Source organism: Phytophthora infestans, genomic scaffold (assembly GCF_000142945.1).
Source record: "Phytophthora infestans T30-4 supercont1.6 genomic scaffold, whole genome shotgun sequence".
Classification (NCBI taxonomy): Eukaryota; Oomycota; class Peronosporomycetes; order Peronosporales; family Peronosporaceae; genus Phytophthora; species Phytophthora infestans.
The window spans coordinates 4,171,970-4,187,669 of record NW_003303753.1 but is presented as its reverse complement, the minus strand read 5'-3'; the positions used below and the strand labels follow the sequence as shown (position 1 = coordinate 4,187,669).

Below are 15,700 nucleotides of genomic sequence, written 5' to 3'. Positions count from 1 at the left end.
TGCTGACGCAGCAACCGAGAGCCTTGATCTCTAGTGACGCGAAGACGCACTTGTCGATGTTGACGTAGAGTTTGTTCGCTCGTATCGCGCTCAGCACTTGATGGAGGTGACCCAAATGCACCTCTATGACCGTCTTGCCTCCCTCGGAACGGCTATGGACGAATATGGCGTCGAAGTACGTTTGTACGAAGGCGCTGAATGGCCTGAACAGCTGCTGCACCAAGCGGATGAATGTCGCTGGGGCGTTAGCCAAATCTTGTGACATGAATAGCCACCCCCAAAGCAATCCGCTCGGAGTACTCACCGAGGTGAGCGGGATGTCGCTCTCGCGGATCAGGTTCTGGTAGTATCCGTCTACCAAATCCAGCGCACTGTACAGTACGCTTCCGGTCATGTTGTTTAACAACACAGCCTGGCCAACGCCGCCTTGCGCCGCCACCATCGAAGCGTTCTCGGAGTCGTCATATACGTCGATGACCCCAAGCATATACTGGATGGCTCGGTACCCTGCCAACCCTTGCGGGAGCCCCGGGTCCTGACAGAGGTGGGTAATGGCTCACTAATGTTCTGTCGGACCTCGCAGGGCGGCTGGCACCGATTGCCTTGCCTCGCCAGCCGATTCAAATCGCGTGTTCCTCGAGCCAGGGCACACCTAGGATCAAATCGTAGGGTTTCATGTCGAGAAGAGTAAACTGTTCAGGGCTGTCGAAGTCTCCGAATTTGACGGCCATATCCATTTGCATTTTGACGACCTTCCCGTCACGTTCGCCCAGTTTTCTCCGAACAACTTTATCAGTTTTATCTCGTTGAATAACTTAATCCACTCACCTTAAACATCCGCCCAGTCGTTTATCTCGCTGAGCAACTTACTCCACTCACCTTGAACATCCGCCCAGTTGTTTATGCGTGGTTCTAGATGGCTTCCATATAAATAGCAACCGACTTGGCGGTAAAAGGCCTTGGTACTTAAAATATCAGCCCGTTCCGAAGATTTGTTGTCATTCAATAATCCTTTAGGTAAACCTTGATTACCCCCCCCCTGGACTAAAATAAGCTGCATGCATAAGTGCACTTATAACTCTTTCATAAAATTCAATTAATTTTTCACGTTCTTTAAATTCCCAAAACGAAGTCTTGAGTTTCTTGATACATCCGTCTCCTTCAACAAAAAAGTGAAGATGAAATCGCTCATAAAAAGCGACCTCCGCGTCGGGATCCAACTGATTTGTAAACGGCAGCAAAGCGTGCAGCAATCTAAGCACAGGGGGTCAGAGCAGGAGGATTAGCAGCACGCGTACCTGTGGTGGGCTTTTGGGGACGCTTTCGGCATTAACATACTAGTATTTCTTGTCGGGACTCCGGAACTGGGACTGGAGAAACGCTCTCGGCACGACCATGATTGACTCAATCCCTGTGACAGTGGCCATGTTACTCCTCAGGAACATGCACCGTCCAGTCGAAGACGACTCCGAGTCGATAATATATCTTCCCCTAGGCCTCCCACGAGAACTCTGTCCTCGAACACTTAGTGAACATGATACAGCAGACCCAGAATCTATTATGCCATCCAAATGCTTACTGCGCCACAATGCTTCTTTGTGTGGCACCAAGAACTTTTCCATGTTACGCATGTCTACTTATGAGTTTTCAAAGCAACTTTTGTGAAGGTGCCTTTCTGTCATTAAGGTGGCGGGTTCGTGGGCTTGCATCGTTTACTGTAAAAAAATAGAGTGTTTAAAGCAGGTGTTTGCTCATTTGAATACATTAGCATGGAATAATAAGATACGGTCTTGGTAATCTTTTACTCCATCGGGACATCAAGGCTCGACATCGGCGGTTCATACGGAAAAGGAAGAATGAACACTCAGAAATTGATAGAGCTCGATGGCTACTATTATTACAGAAATACCTTGACGGACTATTGCCAGAGCTAATATTACTATAGTTTCAGTAAAATTTCGGCAACGAGGGCGACTGAACCCCTGTCCGTTCCCTATTCAGGAGCAGCGAAACTATTTATAGCCGGCAATGCCTTTAAACCGCGAGGTTTAAGCCGGTAGGTGTGAGCCTAGGCGGTTGCAGTATATACGTCCGAAGATGCATCACAAGCGTCACCCCGCCAGGTATAGCGGAAATTTAACGTACCTTACAAAACATTAGTCAAATAGCGCAGGTCATTTCTGTAGGCCACGACCAGGGTGCTATATCTCCACTTTCGAAAGCGCGAACACTGAATAGCGCACACCACGAAGCTTAGGGCACTGCTGTACGGAGCTCGGAGAGCTGCTGAGATAGTAGAGCAGTAATTAAGGAGGCATGCTAATAAATGCAGCATATTTTAAGACATGCATAGGAGAAGACGCGAGCTGAAGGTGACGTAAACAGCAAGAGCGTAGGCTGGAAGACGATGTATAGTCAAAGCTAACAGCCCCAAATCGACGTTATTCATTGGATCCACAAACCAGTAGTAAGGAGGACATCATACGGATAATGACAGCTGTAGTAGTAGCGGTTTTAATGAAATGGCTACAACGGTAGTTCTACTGCTACTAAATTATCATGTGAAGGTACTGTCAATCTCTGGTCAAATACGTTTAGTTACTGTACTTAAGTGTCCTAAAGAAAGCTTTAAGGGTAAAATATCAGATTGGTAGGACCCAGAAAGGATTCCTGAGCTTTCGAAAGTAAACCCTAGCATTTTACGCCAAAACGTCGGCTTTCGATTTATCGGAAAAATGTATTTCCGCTATTTGCTTCAGCGTTACTAGAGATGGACTTTTTATCAAGAAATTGTCGGGGGCCTCCGGCGATAACTGGACTAAGCCCCACAACATTAGACTGCAGAATGTTAGCTGCTCTGGCAGGGTGGTATCAGTGGTATATCTTAAGTTATATTTTAATATTAAATCTGACCTGCAGGGCCTGACAGAGTACGGCATTTTGCTGAAAGCTAAACACAGGCATTCTGTCACAGTGTACAGTCAGAAGGTGGGCACACTATGCTGGCTGACTACCTGCAGAAAGTATATTCGCTCCAGACTCTCCACACCACGCCCAAGCCAGTAGAACCTTCCAAATCAGTGACGTTTCTTGTATAAGGGGATCGGCAAGCAACTGGTTGCGTCGGGAATTCGCGCTGGACCACCATCTCCGAGGGATCTGCAGAACGTGTAGGAGCTATTCACTCTCTGCGAGGTTGAGTGAGAAGTTCAGTCGTGGATTTTCCTTCAAGCAAAGAACACAAGGGTATATCAGCGTTTGTATTACTTTTGAGCGTCGCTACTACTACTACCTCCTACGTCGGCCCAAGCTACACGACCCCGATTAGAGAAAGCCCGCGACAGTTTAATGGAGAAGCCGGGTATTGGCTAGCCGAATATCGTAGGAGTACAAGTGTGGAAAGAAGCCTTGGCAGCGGAGGGCCAAGGGAGAAGGAGAAAGAAGTGACAAAAAGATAAGCGCTCATGGGTGGTTCGGTGGAAGACTTGGAGCCAGTGAAAGGGTAGTGATATGAGCTTCATTATTAGAAACGGAGCACGTGGAGATTCTCGATGAGGAAGAAGAAATGTGTGCTGAGAGAGATGCTGGCGGCGACACGCAGTAGAGGTCTCAGACAGTAGAACACCAGAGAGATGGCAAGGCACTTGCCTCGCCGCACCGAGCTGATTCCGAGACTGAAGGGTACGAGGCACGAACGGTCCACGTGGAAGGCGAGGGCATGTTCGGTGTTGCGTCTCCGTCTCCTGGAGCGAGGTGGACGGTTGAGTCTGTAACGGGGCTACGCGCAAGAGGCTACACTTATCCATTTGGTTACGAAATAGGTTTTTAACCTTAATGTGAGATACGCCAAGAGATACATTTGGCAGACTGTTGGGCTGCATGAATTCAAGGCATTCATGGTTGAAAGTCAATATCCTTAACCAATTAGAATAAGAGGATTATGTCAACCATTCGTTGATAAATACCTTTAATTTAGAGTATAAAATTAGGAGGCAAGCCCAAACAAACAAATAAGCAGTTTTATTTTCATACCGGAAATAAGCTTTGATTTCCTATTTAAGTAAATCTACACTTTGGGCGAAACTATAGTTAGTCTAAGTGAACGAAGCTTATGCTTGCTCATACAGGTGCGCTAACGTGTAAGCCGAAGTAGTGGGCTTTCAGTAGGCCCATTACACCTGGTAGCCCTTTGTTGTCCGTCCAACGCCCGGCTAGCTAGTGAGTTCGTATCGAATACGAACACAAGGCGGAGGACCAACCCATGGACGATAATCCGTCCATGCGCAGCCCAAGTACTTCCGTCACGTATCTTGTGCGTGCACAATGTCCCCATCTGGCGGATTCAGAGCAGGAAGCTCTCCAAAGACTGTCAACCGTCATTGGAGAGGCAGCCCGTAGCGACAATGCTACGTACGCTGTCGCCGATAGAGCAAGACGGTGTTGCTCGGGATTCATTGTGAGCGAGCAGCGCCATGCTGCCACTGTGCAAGTGTTGTCCGGGACGACACAGCGCGTTCAGTCGTTTAAACTGCACGTGAACAATTACGTGGGGAAAGAGGGCGAGCCTCTTCTCCGATGCCTGTCGAAGTCGACCCTGCCATAGCGGCTCATATCACTGATGAGCCGTCGAAGGTTGCATCCGCCATGTCATGCCTTGGCGGACGAGCAAGGCGCTGGGTGCATGGCCACCGTCTCACCGATCATACGTGCTTTTGAATGTATGCGATGTTTAAGGAGGAGCTCAGACAAGCCTTTGAGCCCCTCAGAATGAGTTCCGGTCGAGAGCACAATTTCTCGACCTGCAGCAAGGTAAGCATGACGTCCATGCTTACGCCCAACGCGCACGGTACTTGGTCTCGAACATCGTGACCAACCCGATCGACGAGGCGACCAAAGTCGACACGTTCAAGAAGGGCTTGAAGAATGGGTCAGAGACGACCTTTCTCTTCGAGAGTACTTGGGTACTCTCGGAAACTGTGTACGCTTCCGGTGTTGGACGCCAACAGCGTATTGGGTAACCCGCGTACAATACAAAACGTGCTGAATTAGTAGGCGCGACGCCCTACTGATATTGCAGTTGCACGTGTCCACAACGGACATGCGACACGGAGGACTGCAGCCCCTAGCGAGAGGGAGTCTCGCTGCAAGAAGCAAGATGACGGGCCAAATCTTTTTATCCTAAAAGCAAAGCACGAAGAGAGCAGGCTCTCTTCGTGCTATGCCTGACTCAGGCGCCTCAAACAACTTTATTTGACTGGAAAGTCCCCCGAAGTGTTTTGGAGGTACGGCTGGCAACAGGTGCCACCGTAAGGGCGGCGAAGAGCTTAGTACACGTGCGCTTCTCGTACAAACACCGGGTGATTGCAGAAGCTCTAATCGTCCTGAAGTTGGACGATAAGTTTGACTTTGTATTGGGCATGTCGTAGCATCTAGTCTCGATGCCACGAGGACGACGAAGTGGCATGAGCCAGCTTCTCGAGCGCGACAACGCGGTCGCCCAGGCGTCTCAGCTCCGATTCAATTGTGACTTGGATGCTCGAAGCGTGCAGCCTTGAGGTCGACCAAGCGGTTTCACCTTGCCTTCTTGCCTGAAAATTCACCAAGACATCTGTACATACGATCAACATTAGTAAGGTGGCACACAAACCATACAACATCCCCGTTACGTCCCACCAATCAATCCACCACAACCACTCGCTGCAATCTCTTCATTTTCGGGAATTCTTGAAATCTATTCTATTATTACCCTTTTTTCCCTAGTCTAGTGCCTTTTACCACTGGGTCAACACTCACCCGATACAGGATACATTATAGCAGCTTATACTGTAACCTTATGCGTCATTCATGTGTCACAACCACTGAATAAAAATATACAGAGAACAGTATAATATACGACAGGGATCAGATTTCTCGGATGACGGTAAGTAGGATAGGCGACTTTTGTCAGTTTTCATTTTCTGTCAGATGTCCGAAAACGACCCCGAAAGGCCACCACAGGTACGTGCTGTAGAACCTCCTGCCCCTTACCCCGCGTGCTTACATTGCTGTACGTTTTGCTGCGTTTACGAACCAGTTGAATACCGACGCGGTGGCCGCGTTCATGAACAATTTCATCTACACTTTCTTGTCAGAAAAAGGTGTAATCAACAAACTGCAGGCCGGTGAGGAAGTTTTGGAGAAGAAAGTGGTCACGTATGCGCGTAATTTTGAAATATTTGCTACTCCGAGGGAACTTCAGCAAAAGAAGGACAACGTTTGCGGATTTTTACGCGGAATAACCCCCTTTGTCTACGGAATGGATACTATAAGCGAAGACCTTGCGAGGAGTGTAGCGGCTGCTGCGGTGAATGCCTGGATAGATAAGTTTGGAGAAAAGGACTTGAATTCTCCCCCAGTTTTGTCCCAAGGGCTCATGCAACAGCTCAAGCTCACGTTTTTCGAGACAGAATACCACGGCAATGCGCACGTAAAGTTTGCAGACTATCTCTGGCGTTGCTGGGAGGTTTATGACTCTGAGATCTTCAGGGCCCTGTACGTGACGGTCGTTCAAAGCTCAGGCTTCGGGAAGAGTCGAATGCTGTTCGAGCTGGCGCGCAGAGCAAAAGCTCCGAGCTCTCAGATGAAAGTCCTGTATACCTGCTCTCGCTTCCACGAATCGACAGGGTATCCAGAGGCGACCAAAAATCTCCGCTACTGGCTAATCCCAGAGTCTTCTACCGTCGAGCAGATTACTTCTCGTTTGGAAGCCATCTACAACTATGCGGTAAAGAATTGGGAAGAAGTTCAACGTGAGTGGATCAAGTTGTTCAACGAGAAGAAAAGTGACGTGATTGTTCGGAGGAAGCTGGACCAGCAAGCAGAAAACGATAAGAAGGTCAGAAAGGCGGGCAAGATAGTCCGCGGTTCAGTAAAGAAGAATCAGGACGGCAAGATGGTGGTGTTGGTGGTTGACGAAGCAAGGTCCCTACTTAATGAGAAGGCGGACCCAGGCGCGCTAACAGTCAAAGTCAATGATTTCCGTCTATTACGACGAGCGCTTGCTTTGGTCAACAACAGAATCGGAGCAGAAGGAGGCATTTTCGGGGTGTTTGTAGATACGAGCCCAAAGATCTCGGACTCCGAGTCGGAGGTAAGGCCGTCGTTTGCGTCCGATCCGTCCTCTCGAAATTACACAAACAGCACTGGTGATGCGACGTTTCCTCCTTTTGTGCTGACTCACACTATGGATACCCACTGGCGGGAGTATTATCTGAAATTAAATGAGAGTAATCAAAGGGAGGGAAGAAAGTCCGATGATGATGACATGACCGGAGGTGGACAGGTGGAGACTCTAAGTGAGGAGGCAGAGCTGAAGGCTGAAATAGCTGCGTACAAGGCGATTGTGACCGGGAGCGAGGACGATGCTTGGAATGCGTTGCTGCGCATGGGTCGTCCAATGTGGTGGAGCACTTTCACCGATCGAGATGGATTATCACAAGCTTCCTCTGGGGTTCTAGTCACCGAAGCAGCAAATAAGCTGCTGCTGGGAAACGATTTTAAACAAGAAGCCTCATACAGCGAGAAGACCATGTTTGGTGTTGCGTCGATGCTCTGTCGACTGGGTGTACGTCCGTACTCAACGTCGACGTTGGCGTCGCAGGTAGTCGCGGATTTCATGGCTGTCCTCGCCTACGTGAAATTCGAGAGAGAGGGCTACTTGAGTAGCTACGCGTCGGACCCGGTGCTTGCGTTGGGTGCGATTAGCGTGTGGCATTTCCTGGAGGACGGCTTGTCCAAGTATATTCTTCCGCAGCTGAAGAAGTTGATCCTGGACGAAGCACTGGAGACAGGTGGGATTGGTGAAATGGTCGCTCGCATTGTGCTCCTTCTCGCGATGGACAAGTGTGTGATGGGGGATCGAAGCAAGTCACATGGCCAATTCGTGTCGGTGGAGTCGTTTTTGAATGTGATGGGGTGCGATGAAATTGAAGTTTATATCGAGGGAATGCTCCCTGGAAACATAGAAACGTTTAACGAGTGGAAGTCAGAGTGGAAGGACTGGCGCATGGGGTTCACTCACTTCATACAGCTGCAAGCTGAACCGAATGAAGATACGCTGTGGTATTTGCTGGGACGTCGGGCTGCGGGTATTTTCCCGCGCAACCAGCTTGGAGCAGATCTGATGATTCCAGTATTTTGGAACAAAGGTGGCGAGAAGGAGCGAGTGTCATTCGTGCTCATCCAAGTGAAAAGCCGTTTCCCAAAAGACGATGGTTTCTCCCAAGCAGCATCAAAGAAGCTGTCTCCTGGGTTCGTGTTTGAAAGTCCGCATCCGAAAGGCAAGAAACCTGAGGAGGGTCCAGCACCTAAGAAACCTGCAGTGAAGCCAGCACTCGAGAAACGCACGGTGAATGAAAACCCCTTGAGCGAGACGCCTGTTAGCGATGTTATTCGTATATGCATGAATCTGAGCAAAGAAGAAACTTCCGGTCCTGAGTCGCTGAACGATTCTTTCCGGTTCATCTCTTCCACGGCGTTGACGAAGGACAGCAGCACACCAGAAGCGCGAGGAGAAGATACGGACGTTTACACGCTTTATTTTCGCTCGCTGGGTTGGGAGACGTACCCCTTCTTAAAGGAAGATGTGGCTCAATGTCTCGCGAGTATTGTGGCGTCTCAATGGGATCCCATGGCACTTGTAGACGGCGATCTGGAGCGTCGTCGTGTCATTTGTGTATGTACTAAGACCAACACAATAGAGGGGGCTCTAGCAACGGCGGATTGTGAGCTAAGACAGACGGCGCGCCGTGGGCTTGCCTGTATTCCCGGTCACGATCTGAAAGATCAAGATAAAAAGGCGAAGAAGAAGAGGAGTCACTCGGGAGGTAAAAAGAGGGCTGCCAAACGTGGCAGGGGCAAAAAGTGATGCTTTTTTTGCTTTATATTTAAACTAACAGCAGGTTTTATTGGCGTTAAGCTCGTCAATCAATACGTGCTCTTTTGGATCGAACTGTACCAGGAAAGACAACAACCGTTGCTGTTGCGCTCTTTGCATCGTGAGAGTGTAACCACCTCCGAGTTGGTCACAATAACCACACACCGATATTTGTAACATGGCACGCGAGTCCAAGGACACGACAGTGTTGCACTTCGTCAATGGTGCCATCTACGCGCTGATTATTTCACGTCCCTCGAGCTCAATGGCTTTGCTTTACTTTTAAAGCATATTGGAGTGCCGTTAAATGTTCGTCAATCAATATATTTAGGTGGTTGACCGATGGACTTTTTGTACTTGCCAGGCCCCACGAGCGAGGACAACAACGAGCTCTTTGCATCGTGTGAGACAACTTTTCGCACAACAGCCACATGCCTAAAGCAGTAGACGAGATGATGAAGACATCCTTTTATCTGTGTCGGGGACGGCAATGTGTATGGCGATAGCGCTCAAAAAGGACATGACTCTTAATCCTCGAGTCTTGGATTAGAGCGTTAGATACCAATCATAATCGGTGATGCCTGCAGTACCCTCCTTACTTCAGACTGGAGACTGCTCGGCCTCGTAGACTGGCGACTTGACTACACTAACGGGGATACCCACGACCGCCACCGGGTCGCCATGACGACAACGTCGTGCACTTCCACGACACGTCCAGTGTTACGGAATTCGATACACAGCGCCACTTGGATGATACTGAGGGGCACGCCTAACGAAAGTGTCGTCGACCAAGATACCGTAGATGAATCTGCTCACGAGGTTCACGAAGTACATTGTGGCAAAAAGCGAAGCCACCAATTTAGTCTGTAGCACGAGCTTCATTATCTCGAGAGACGACGCGTACAGAGCGACATTGATGAGCACAGTGATGTTACCGAGGATCTTCTCCTGGGTGCTGGACAAGAGATGGATGACGTCCGTCTTGCACAGCGCCGACAGATGATTTGGCCTTCCACTTTACCTTCTCACAATTGCATTACGGACTGGATGCGGCTGTAGTGATGATGATGAGCTTCCTGTTGACGCGGTCGATCGGTCTGCGTGATCACTTAAACTTGAGGTAGGTGGGGTATGTATTTGCAAATTTTTCTTCAGCACGTCGACATGTTTCTTGGGGATGCAAATCGTAAGCTGGTATTAATAGAACCCTCGAGCGCTTGTGCTCGTGTTGCGGGTGTGGAGTGGTGGGTGTTTTCGACGAAGTAAAATCGGAAATGACTACTTTGCTAAAGCTACGGAAGGGCCCCGCGTGTCGACTGCGGTTGCGAGGACGTCTGTCCGTTGTGGTTGGTGGCAGAGCTCCCTTTCCTCTGGATAGTGTACATCTGGGTTAAGCCCCATTCCTCGTGCTTCGAAAACCAGCTCTTCAGCTGTAGCCGACAGATGCCCATGCTGATCTCGAAATATAATATGTTTTACTTGAAACACGGAGGCAAACGCGAAGGAGCAAATTCAATACAAAGCTCGGTAACATGTCAAAAAGTCTAGCATACACGAAACGTTTCAGCCAGTTATCCGCTCTTCCTCATGCGGCATCCACCTCTATTTAATACGCTCTTCGATCCGTAGTCAGCCGGCAACAATGGTCTGGCTACCCAGAGGTTCTCCAATACAGTATTACACGGAATTGACGGTGGGTCCGCGCAATAATAAAAAGGGAAATTCCACAATTACCAATAAAAAAAACTGCAGTAAGTATTGCAGTATTGCCTACAGCTCTCCGTCACTTCCAGCTGAAGCTAACCTCTTCACATCCAATAAATCCCTGTTTGCATGCAAAACATAATCAGCTCAAAATTGGCAGGCAACATGCATGTCTGCTAAGGTGTAAGCACCAGCTTGCACTGCGAGAATAATCGCTCGCATGCATTTGATGTTGGGGGTATTATCCCGGCCAAAAAGGCTTGGACAAAAATGGTAATATATTTTATCTTAAATTAGAGGAATGTAACTCCGCAACCGTAGAGCCGATTTCGTTGTGTGTCCCCTTAATAGATAGCTTGGTGTCTATTTATTCTCGTAAGAACTTCACAGCATCTAATAATGTTCACTACTTTTCAAATGGTCGCCGGTAAGAAATTGACTGCTGCTGAGAAGTACTTGGTTGTGAAGACCTACGAGTTCCTCCGCCAAAAGAAGGCCTCTGCACCGCATCTATGGAAAGGAGGAGTTCGTTATCATGTCAAAGAGTGTTTAGGCTTTGCTACGGGCACCATTTCAGCTATATGGGCGCACTGGGAGCAGCACCACGACAAGAATTTCACCTCGGTAGGCTGTACTTCATATCATTTCAGTTATTATTGATATTTATCATTTCAGTGGTCGACAAATTAATTATGACAGATGGAAGGTCCAAAACCATCTGGGAGGCCTCCGAAACATGGAGAAAGCATGTGCGTGAGTCGGTGTCAAGAATGAACAAGAGCGGAAAACCTGTTGCAGCACCACAGTTAGCACAGCGTCTTAAAGAAGAGCACAATATTGTGGTATCAGTGCGCTCACTACGTCGCGTGCTTAGGAGGATGGGAATGCGATTTATAAAAGGAAGGTCTCGCAATATTATGGCAGAAACGACGGCAAATGTTGCGTTCAGGGCGCAATATTTGAGAAAAAAAAGTTTGAAACCTGAACAGACGCAATTTTCCAGTGCGCCCCGAGGTTTATCTCGACGAGACTTTTTGTAACCTGCACCATGTCGCCAATTTATCGTGGGTTGATGCCTGAGCTACGCTGTAAAATCTACGAAGGTTTTGCATCGCTCACGTCAGATACGTGGGTAAATGCATACACACACGCACAGAAATACGAGACAAAATATCTGCAGCAAGGTGATGAATGCGAAATTGCATCGGAACCAGAGGGCAGCAACGAGGACACGGAAGAGGATGACGCCGTCGATGACAATGAAGCTGTAGCCGATTAGGAATATGAACGGGTGACCTGTTGTATGTTCTTTACACTCTAGATATTCTTTTGACGGGTTCTTTTTAACAAGTTTATAATTTTCTAACAATCGTCAAATTGCGGTAATATTTGGAATTTGTCCATCCGGTTCTGAAAATCCCCACCTGTTATCCCGGCTCTGCCAATGAATATGCATGCATGTTAGTACGTGCCAAGCCCACAATTGCAAACAATTCTGCAAGATATAGAGCCTTTTTTAAACGGCCGATTGGGAGATCAATGGTTGCAGATACGCAAAAATAGACCTCAAAATCGGAATCTACGCCCGATTTTACCCCTTATATCTAACTATCGTTATGGGTTTTGTGAAGGGAAGGGTTACCTTTTTTGGACCAAAGTTTGTCCAAGGTTTGGTGGCCGGGATAATAGCTGCTTCAACAACTCGCTGTAGATAATATCACCACTGTCTCCTCCATGATTAGCGCGCTTGCTTGGACCAGCACAAAGAATATGCGTCGCGTAATCTTCCTTGCATGTCTTCCTCTTGTTCAGATCTCGAATCACTTGACCGCTGCAGCTTCTGCAGCTGAAAGAACACCTCCGTTGATCATTGCAAGCTGCTTGTTTGTGGACTCTGAGATAATGATTGGCTATCAGATTCATAACTAAGAGCTAGTATGGGCAATACAGACATCAAGATACGGTGCTGAGACTTCGCAAGGCATCTAAAGTTTCTATGAGCCTACTTTTGTAAATTATACTGGAAATATTGGAGCAATATTATATTCATATTTTTAAGAAGGTTGCAGTAGTCCGTTTTTATATTTCATAAAACTGATTTTAGTGATACTAAATTTTTTTATTCAGACCCCGTCACGCAAAGGGGTAGCCAGGCTACCCCTTTGCGTGACGGAGCCACCAGTGGCGTCAGGGAAGTCAGATTCGGTAGGAACTTGCCCATGGTCGGACAGGCAGACGCTGCAGATGACGCACACGGAGCCGAGCGTGGCTGCGACCTCAGCCGGGTGCTTGTAGGTGGCACCATCCACCCCGAAAACGGCTCGGTTTGATGGCTAGCATGGCCGTGACAGCACCGACCCAGAGCCGGCGCACGTAGATCCGGTGCTCTGTGGATCCCCAGCGCACGTCAATGTCGGAGAAATTGAGACTTGTGCAGACGGCGAAAGCGTTGACCACAACGAGGCGGAATAGGCTGTCGGCTACGCAGCTGTAGCCGTAGTTGCACCAGAGCATGCCAACAGGCAGTAACAGCACGTGTGCCGGCGCTTAAAACTATCATTTGGACCGATGTGTACGATATGATCAATTTGACTAGATTTTTGCTGTGAGCTGCCTGTCAATCAAGAGGTCCATCACTAGATCTTTCAGTTTTCGTTTTCTGTCGCGGAGCTCAGATGTCGAGCCTTGACGTCCCGATGAAGAGCGCCGAAAGCGGCCCTATAAATTCGCCACGGGTACGCGCGCTGCTGAAACCTCCGGCCCCTTACCCCGTGTGCTTACATTGCTGTTCGTTATGCTGCGTTTACGAACCAGTTAAACCCCGACGCCGTGGCCGCGTTCATGAAGAATTTCATCTACACTTTCTTGTCAGAAAAAGGTGTAATCAACAAACTGCAGGCCGGTGAGGAAATTTTGGTCGTCGCCTATCCGCGCGATTTTGCGAAGTAGGCTACTCCGAAAGAACTTCAAGAGAAGAAGGACATCGTTTTCGCAGGGTTATACGGAGCAATACTCTTTGTCTACCCAAGGGAAATCGTCATAGATGTTGCGGATAGTATAGCGGCAGCTGCGGTGAATGCCTGGATAGATGAGTTTGGGGAAAAGGACTTGGATTCTCCTCCAGTTTTGTCTCAAGGGCTCATGCAACGACTTAAGCTCGCATTTTCCAAGACCCAATACCACGGCGATGCGCACGTAAAGTTTGCCGACTACCTCTGGCGTTGCTGGAAAGTTTATGACTCTAAGCCATTCAGGGCTATGTACGTGACGGTCGCTCAAAGCTCGGGCTTCGGGAAGAGTCGAATGCTGTTCGAGTTGGCGCGCAGAGCAAAAGCTCCGAGCTCTCAGATGAAAGTCCTGTATACCTGCTCTCGCTTCCACGAATCGACAGGGTATCCAGAGGCGACCAAAAATCTCCGCTACTGGCTAATCCCGGAGTCTTCTACCGTCGAGCTGATTACTTCTCGTTTGGAAGCCATCTACAACTATGCGGTAAACAATTGGGAAGAAGTTCAAGGTGAGTGGATCAAGTTGTTCAACGAGAAGAAAAGTGACGTGATTGCTCGGAGGAAGCTGGATCAGCAAGCAGAAAACGATAAGAAGGTCAGAAAGGCGGGCAAGATAGTCCGCGGTACAGTTAAGAAGAATCAGAACGGCAAGTGTCACGGTGTACAGTTAGATGGTGGATTGACGACGCTGGCTGACTGCCTGCAGAAGGTCTACACACTCCAGACTCTCAGGACCACGTCCAAGCAAGCGGGACCTGCGGCCAAGACAGTGACGTTCCAAGTGTGAAGTCGTGGAGCAGCTGGTCGTGGCGGGAATTGGAGCTGGACTGCCACGCACGAGGGATCTGCTAAAAGGTAAGAAGCTCTAAAAACTCTTAGCATGGTGAAATGAGGAAGTAAGTCGTGGATTTCCTTCTAACAAGCAACATAAGAATACATCAACTTTTACATTACTATCACAGTAGTGTCACTAATACTACTACCTCCTACGTCGGCCCCAAGATACTCACGACCCCGATTACAGGAAGACCGCGACACTATGTAGTACAGTATGTGGTACTTCTTATAAAGGATAATATCGGCCAGCTACATTTTTATTGAGCTATAAGAATTTTCGAAGTTAAAAAATCAACCGAAAGACTGCAAAAGGGCACATGCAAGGGTTAGTGTCGGTCAAGTTTCAATGCTCCACATCCATTTCATCGCTTCAGCTCCAGCAGTTTTGGGTCGAAGCAGCCAACCATCGTTAAAAATGTGTCCGAGTTTGGCGCATCATGGAGTTCAAGGCTTTCGCACACAGTGGAGTCAGGGTAAACTACCACAAATACGCGTTTCATGTCCTTTAGTGATTTGTTTTGATCCAGCTTTTTGTTCAGGTCGGTCAACCTTGTTTTCTTGAAAAAAAATCGCTTGAAATCGTCACTTGAATGTAAGCCACGACTGTCTCGGAGCCTTCGATTCCACTTCTGAATGCTTCGCACGTGGTCACTGCGTCGATAAAATAGAAAAACGGGTAGTCGGGGTGCCAATAAGTGTCTTTCTCCAGCGTGATCAAGCAGGCGAGGCACTCTTTCTCAGTTTCGCCCCCGCAAGCAATGTGAGGCACTCGAATTTCGATTTTTTCGTATACCGAACCCTCCCGCATCTTCAAAACAACGGACTTGCGATATTGAACGGCACTGTGAAGCAACAGTTCGAATGCGACGCCATGGAAGCCGGCACCAATAGATCTTGCATACGTGTAGATCTCTAGCTGTTTGGCCATGCTTATGTTCTTTCCCAAACGTCTCAGCGCATACCCTGAATCGACAGTAAGTCTCCAGTGAATACGTCGCATATAGTGCTCTTCGTTGGTGCAGTCGTCAATGCAGTGACGCCGAAGTCGGTCCATTTGGCTTTTGGCTTTATCACCGCCATAATTGTATATCAGTTGGAATGCTTGGTCATTCTCTACTGCTGCACAATCATCTACGACTTGGGATTGAAGTTCATCACGCGTCTTACAAAACTCACGTAGACTCCCACCACTATAGTAGTACTGCTCTCCAGCGAGTTCTGAAAAAGTTTTGTCCTT

General features: G+C 48.4%; 1 non-coding gene across 1 annotated transcript; it reads left to right on the top strand.

Annotated features, from left to right (window-relative positions):
• Window positions 1-1,657: 1,657 nt before the first annotated feature.
• PITG_33006 lies at window positions 1,658-1,795 on the top strand (the record flags this gene model as incomplete). Its single annotated transcript, XR_009934400.1, has 1 exon — window positions 1,658-1,795. It is a non-coding gene; the product is annotated as an 18S ribosomal RNA (ribosomal RNA).
• Window positions 1,796-15,700: the final 13,905 nt, after the last annotated feature.